Consider the following 7,617-nt stretch of genomic DNA (forward strand, 5'->3'; position numbering starts at 1 on the left):
TTTGGAGGACAAGCCATACAAGAAAGGCTTCCATTCCTCTCTAGGCTACATTTTGAACTTCTCTAGCATCTTCAAAGCCTCCCCATGGCGCTGGAAATCCCACTTTGGAAGTACCTTCTGCCCCTGTAGCCTCTCCTCTCCTTTTGATCAGATGGCTCCTTCCAGAGCCCTCATTTCAGGAGGATGCCCAGGCCAATCGTGTCACACGCCCACACTCTCCAGGATGCTCTTCAGCATTCTCCACCATGTCTCCACTGCATGCTCCCCCATGGTCGTATCTCTTTTCTTTTTCAGCTTGCTTTTCTCGTCATCTTTCTCAGCTCATCTTAATTCTAGTGCCTTCCCTACTTTAAGTCTTTCCTTTTTATCCTGTATGTAGCTTGTTTGTACATCTTTGTTTGCTTGTTGATTTCCTTATTAGGTTGTGAGCTCCTTGTGGGCGGGGACTGTGTTTTTGCCTCTTTTTGTACTTAGCACAGTGCTTGGCACATAGCACTTAATGAATGTTTATTGGCTGAGTGGCCATTAGAAGTTGTATCCTTAGCAATTAGCGCGGTGCCTGGGACATAGGCAATACTTTAAAAAAATGTTTGTTGACTGAAAAAAATGCTTATTGACTGACTGACTGACTGAAGGAACTTGGACATTTAACCTGTGAAGAGAAGCCTTTGCTGGGGGCAGGGAACGACATGATAGCTGTCTTCCAAATAGACTAGTTACTATATCAAAGAGGGATTAGGCTCATTCTGCTTGCGAGAACTTGGAACAATGCTCGGAAGCTGCAGACAGGCAGTTTTCCCCTCCATGTGTGGCAAAACTTCCCAGACTTCTAGAGTTACCCCCGAATTGACTGGGCTGCTTTAGGAAGTAGGGAGTTCCTTCTTCCTATCTAGAGGTCTTCAAACAAAGGCTAATTTGATGACCACTTGTTGAATATTGTAGAGAGATTAATAATAATAATAGCTAGCATGTACATACACTTTAATGTTTATAAAGCCCTTTATATGTATATGTGTATTTATAAAATTTGACCCTGGCAGTAACCCTGTAAGGTAGGTGCTATTGTTATCCCCATTTTACAGATGAGGAAATAGAGGTCAACAGGGTTAAGTGACTTGCCCAGAGTCACACAGCTAGTAAATGCCTTAGGTTGGATTTGAACTAAGGTCCTCTTGGCTCTGGTGCCCTACCCACTGTGCCACCTTGCTGTCCTGGTGAACTGTCTGGTATTAATAGTCTGTGGTCAGCAACAGTCCAATAATGCAGCTGACACCACCGCTACCACTGAAGAAGAGACGGAGAAGCAGGTTCAGAGAGTGAGTGCTGGACTTTCCTGTGAGCTCCCTCCCCAGCCTGAGCCATGACTGTAAGGACGAACCCAATGAGGCAGCAGAAACAAATGAGTCAAAAGTCAGCAAGGGAACCAGAAAGGTGAAGCAAGAGTGCCTTTAAAAACCAAAGGCCAAGTTTATGTTTCTACCCATTACTTCCCCAAACAGAATCTCACATCTAACCCAAAACAGAAATAAGCCAGACAGAACAACAGAAAGACACCCAAGCAGCAGCCAAAGCTTCTTCCTTACAAAAGCAAAGGTGAAGCTTGCAATTCCTCTCATCCCGCTTCCCCCGCGATGCATCCAAGCATCCTTCTCCACCCTGACCCTCATCCCTCTGCCCTGCCCCAAAGACCCTCTGATTCTTACGAAAACTGGCAGAGGAGAGGTAGAGCTCCTTTATTACTTGCTGAATAGTGACTTTATGTTCTAAAGTTGTTCTAATGTATTTGGCAGTGACCTACTTCCTCCTCTGGATTCCAATGTCCCTCTTTTTTTTATAACTAGCTATAATTCATATTTATCATTTTTCCAAGACATTTCTTTCTCCTTCCTTTTCCAGTCTGCCTGAGTCCCAGATAAACAGAAATGAGTCCTTAGAATGTTGCTCCGTGGGTTGAGGAGAGAGTCAAGGCATAGTCATCAGAGGTCCCATTAAGCCGTGTGTTAGCAGATGCTTTAACCTTGGACCTGAGATGGTTCTTGCCTAGATCAACCTTATTCAGGCAGTTAGTTAATAAATATTTATTAAGCACCTACTGTGTGCCAGGTGCTATGCTAAGCATAGAGGATACAAAAAGAAGCAAAAGAGAATCCCTGCCCTCAGGGAGCTCACTATCAAACGGAAGAGATAACGAACAAACAAATGTTTACAGACTATATATAGGATAAATAAGAAATAATTAACAAAGATTTAAGAATTAAGAAAGGCTTTCTGTAGAAGATAGGATTTTAGTTGGGACTTAAAGGAAGCCAGGGAAGCCAGAAGGCAGAGACGAGGAGGAAGAGCATTCCAGGCATGGTGGACAGCCAGAGAAAATGCCCAGAGCAGAGAGATGGAGTATCTTGTTCATGGAACAGCAAAGAAGCTGGTGTCCTCACATCTTGAATATGTGTGTGTAGGGTTGGTGGTGTTTAAGGTGTAAAAAGATTGGAAATGTAGGAGGTGGCTGAGTTATGAAGGACTCTGAATGCCAGAGTATTCTGTGTTTGATCCTAGAGGGAATAGGGAGGCACCGCAGTTCATTGGATAGGGTGGTGACAAGGTCAGTCCGGGGCTCTAGGAAAGATCACTGTGGTGGCTGAATAGGGGATGAATTGGAGATTTGAGGGAGGCAGATCCACCAGCAGGCTATAGCAATAGTCCAAGAGTGAGGGTCTGCACCAGAGTGATGGCGGTCAGAGGAGAATTTAACCCTTTGGCTATGGAAGCATTGGTTTCAGAGAAGAATTATGATATAGAGGGGAGAGAAGGGGTTTGGGGTCCGGGTGGCAGTAATGTCTTAGCCACAGACTAGTTGTGTAACCTTAGGCAAGCATCTTCTAGGTGCTAAACTCCAAGAGATGTGGGATGGTGTCTAATTCTTTTGTGTAACCCCTATAAACCCTACCTTTAGAAAGTATTCATTAAATATGGGTTGAATGGAAGAATAAATAAAGATAACCTCTCTCTTTGGACCTCAATTTCTCATTGCTGGAAAAATGAGAGAATTTGACTAGCTTAGGGTTTCTTAACCTTTTTTTTATGTTATAAACACCTTTGGCAGTGTCCTTAAACCTATAGAGCTCTTCTAAGAATGTGTGGTTTTTTTAAAAATAATTGAAGGAAATGCTAAATTTCAGTTAGAGATGAGTGAAAATAAAGATGTATTTTTTCCTTATTCAAGTTTTTGGATCCCCTGAAATCTATCCATGGACTCCTAAGGGGTCCATGAACCCGAGGTTAAGAACCCCTGGGTTAAATGATCTCTCCCCCACTCTTGTATTCTACGTATCACATTTGCAGTAAACATTTTACTCAATTACCATCTGACGTCTTAGGTGACCTTAAGAGCAGCAAAGTATTATGGGACTTATGTTAAAATGTTGGTCCATTCCCACAGTGATGACCTAATGTTATTTTCAACCTGAAAAGAAAAAAAAAAGCAAAGTGGCTAGAATATAAACTGATGCAGTGAAGGGAGATTCAGCTTTCCTAAGTAGCTACTCTTGAGTACAACTCTCATAGAAGGCTTTCTGAGAGATCAAGCAAATACATTGCTCTCTCTAGTAAAGAGAGATGTAGAGAAAGGTCCCTGCTACTAACTTTGATTACAAAATAAAAGCTTATAACATCCAAAGCTTTAAATAAAACCGTTTCCTTTAGTCAAGACCTACTTTTGTGCTCTTCAAATGGCATTGAAATATGGAACCAGCACAGGGATAGTCACAAAAAAATACATTTCCCACTGCGTGTCTTCTTGAGTCTACCTCCACACTAATAATAGCTAGTATTTATGTAGTGCTTTAAGGTTTGCAAAGCACTTTATTATATGTTATATTATTGGATCGTCACAATAACTCTAGGAGATTGTTATCCTAGTTTTAGAGATGAGGAAACTGAGGCACAGAGAAATAAATGACTTGTCCCAGGGTTACATTAATTGTTTGAGGCAGGATTCGAAGTCAGGTCTATCCTAACTTCAAGTCCCATGCTCTGTCAGCTGCCTAACAACATCTCTCATCTCCTTCCTCTTCTCTCCATTTTTGTGCTCCCCATCCTAGTTCAGATCCATATCGCCTCTATCATGGGCTATTACAATCAATTCCTAAATGAGCTTCCCACCTCAAGTTTTGCCCTCTCTGATCCATTCTTCATACAGCTATCAAGCTCATAACCCTAAAAACACGTGTCTTACCATGTTACTCCCCTCCTTATTAAATTCACACTCCTCCCTGTTGCATGGAGGATAACAACACAAATACCTCCATTTAGCATTTAAAACTATCTGCAATCTGTCTTATGTTTCAGCCAAACTGGCCTGACTGCTCTTCCTCACATGTGATATTCCATTTCTCGTTTCTTGGCCTTTGCATAATCTTTTACCCAACCCCATGTAGCTGTTCCCCCATATCCTTACCTAGAATCCCTCGTTTCCTTCAAAGCTCAGTTAAAGTACTGCCAATTACATGAAGTCGTTCCCGATTTCTCCAACAGCCAGTCCCTGACCCCACTGAAATAAGCCTGTGTTTACTCCCTACATTTTTCCTATTTACTTGTATGTATACAGGTTATATCTTCCCATAGAACACAAGCTCCTTGAGACCAGGGTCAACTTCGGTTTTATCTTTGTATCCTCAGAACCTAAGACAAAGATTGACACAATAGAAATTTAATAAATGCTTATTGATGGATTCATTTTTATGTGTATTTGTTATGTTGTTCTTCATTCATGTCTGATTCTTGATAACCTCATTTGGGGTTTTCTTGGCAAAGACACTGAAGTGGTTTGCAATTTCCTTTTCTAGCTCATTTTATAGATGAGGAAACTGAGGCAAACAGGGTTAAGCGACTTGCCCGGGATCACACAGCTTAATAAGGAATCTTCCTGCCTTCAAACCTCGTGCTTTATCCACTGTGCCATCTACCTATGAAGCTCCTATTTTGATGATTAGATGGCGTAGGGAATAGAGCTCTAGACCCGGAGGCAGAAAAACCTGAGGTGCAACCTGGCTATGTGACCGTAGGCAAGTCGCATGACCTCTGTCTGACTCAGTCTCCTCATCTGTAAAATAGAATAACAATAGCATTATCTCCCAGGGTTGTTGTGAGGATAAAAATGAGATAGTATTTGTAAAGTACTTCATGACACTTAAAAGAATGATGTAAATGATTGTGATTATAGAATGTTGGAACCAGAAGGAACCGTAGAGGTCATGTGGTCATCCAGTGTAGTCCACTACCCCGTTTACCAGAATCTTAGCGGTGCAGTGACTGTCTCCAGGTCAAACGGTATGTGGCAGGACAGGGATTCAGATGGGAGGCTCTCTAAATCTAGTGCTCCTTCCACCTCATCAAGCTGGCTTTGGTATTTACTGAACAAACGACGAATGACACTTTCCAAGAACATTCTATTTTCCCTTATCAAGAACGACAGGGTTGAGTCCCTGAAATCCATCCCGTCATTCCTTGCTATTACTTTCTGTATCTTTTATAGTCTTTGGGGCCGGGATGTATTGATCTCTGAACTTTGCATGTTTCACTATATAAATGATCACTGAGGAGAAAAATGAAATTTGTGGTGATCATTTTCTATAAAAACTAAAAGTCTCATGGAAAGTTTCATAACTGGTGGCAGGGGCAATGTTGGTGGTAGTGGTGGTAATGGTGCAGAATGTTAAAACTATGTTAAAAAACCAATATTAAAAACCTGGGAACTTTTTTTGTCTTCAAGATGGTTGAGGAGAAGTTTATATAAATGGACGTTGGGTGAATGAAAAGCAAAGCTTAATAAATATTTTATTCTGTGCCCAAAAGAAAGGTATTTTTAAACCACTGGTGCTTTATATGTGAAAAATTTCTACCCTGCCAAGAGGAAATATTTCAGAGAGAATAATCTAGGGAGCTATCAGAAGAGGCAAAACAGAGTTGTCTAGTTTTGGAGAGAAAAACAGAAACAGCAAAAGCATTTTGTGAGGAGAATTAATTTTAATATTCCAAGCTTTACCTCAGTACATTTTGCCTCAAAAAGCCTCCGCCTTGTTCACATTTAATGTTTTGTAGAGTTAGTCTAGCACAAAGACTTCTTAAGCACGTACTACTTCCAGAAAATAATTATTCAACAAGTATTAGCATTGTCAAGCTTCCTTGCAACCTTCCCACTAGATTGGAAGCTCCTTGAGGGCAGTGACTGTGTTGTTTTTGTCTTTCTATCCACAGAACTTAACATAGTATCATGCATAGCAGCCGCTTAAACATTAGTGGAATTAAATCCAATGTGAAATCAGGAAATATTTGATAATTCGAGAAAATCACTCAACTCCCCAATGGTAGAAAGTTATTTGTTCCTATCTTCTGGGAGTGAGAATGGGGAATGAGCATAATCATCCTGAATACTGAGAGCACGTAGTGGCTACAATGGCCCTTCCTCTTTCTGGAGTTTTGACACTCTGCCATTTTTAGATTTTATAATCCTTCCTCACCTTCCAAACCATGCTTCCTTCCCTCAACAAGGGATCCATGGTGAAATATTTTAAAATTGATTTTGTTCTGGGGCAGTCTTCTTTGAAAATTGTGCAGCGCTGTGGGAGATAACAGAGGAGATGCCTTAGGGTGCTGCAGAATCAGACCTGGAGTTTGCTGATCTTCCGTCAGATGGAGTAATAATCAGAACTTGGCTCTTCAGCTCACTTACCTCCATAACTCCTGCAAAAGCCAAGTGGAACTCTGAGCAAAGATCTCTGTAATAAACAAGGTCTGGCTGCTACTTCAGGTTAGAGATTGGAACGAAATGAGATGCTCGTGGGACATTTAGCAGTTAATAATAATAATATTTAGGCATAACTGGGGAAGGCTGTTCAGTGAGGACACAGCCTTGATTCAGCTCAATGAAGCCTTTTGCCTGTATTGCCCATGATGCCCTGCAGATCAGAAGCCAGAGGGAACAGCTGGCTCATTTATACTATTATCAGGAGGCTAACCCCAAGCCTTCCTCCCCCGAGCCATTTAAATCTCGAGGACGTGTTCAATTCCATTTAAGGAAAAGCTAGCTTACTTAGCTTGCCAAGGGGCAGAGCCTTATGAAAAACTAGCCCAAGATTACATGTAGGGCCCTAGAAATTTTGTTCCTATCATAATCATAGAATCACAGAATTTAGAGAGTTGGAATGGACCTCAGAAGCTATCTGGTCTAATCCATCTGTTTGAAGACCTCTAAGGAGGGGGAACCTAATACCTCTTGAGTTAGCCCAGTCCATTTTTAGACACCTCTAATTATTAGGAATTCTTTTCTGACATCAAGCCTAAATTGGCATCTCTGTAACTTATACCCACTGCCTCTACAAAGTCAGAGTATGTCTAATCCCTTCTGCATGTGAGAGCCCTTCATACCCGGTATCAAAAATGAAAAAAAATAAATTCACAACCAATGAAGAAGAAATAAAAGAAACTATTAGGAACTATTTTGCCCAATTACCCAAAAACCTAATAATCTGAATAAAATGGATGAATATTTATAAGAATATGCAATACCTAGATTAACAGAACAAAAGATATAGGTTTTATATAACTCAATCTTAGAAAAAA

The sequence above is a fragment of the Phascolarctos cinereus genome, unplaced genomic scaffold (assembly GCF_003287225.1).
Source record: "Phascolarctos cinereus isolate Bilbo 61053 unplaced genomic scaffold, phaCin_HiC Scaffold_5;HRSCAF=322, whole genome shotgun sequence".
NCBI classification, from domain to species: Eukaryota; Metazoa; Chordata; class Mammalia; order Diprotodontia; family Phascolarctidae; genus Phascolarctos; species Phascolarctos cinereus.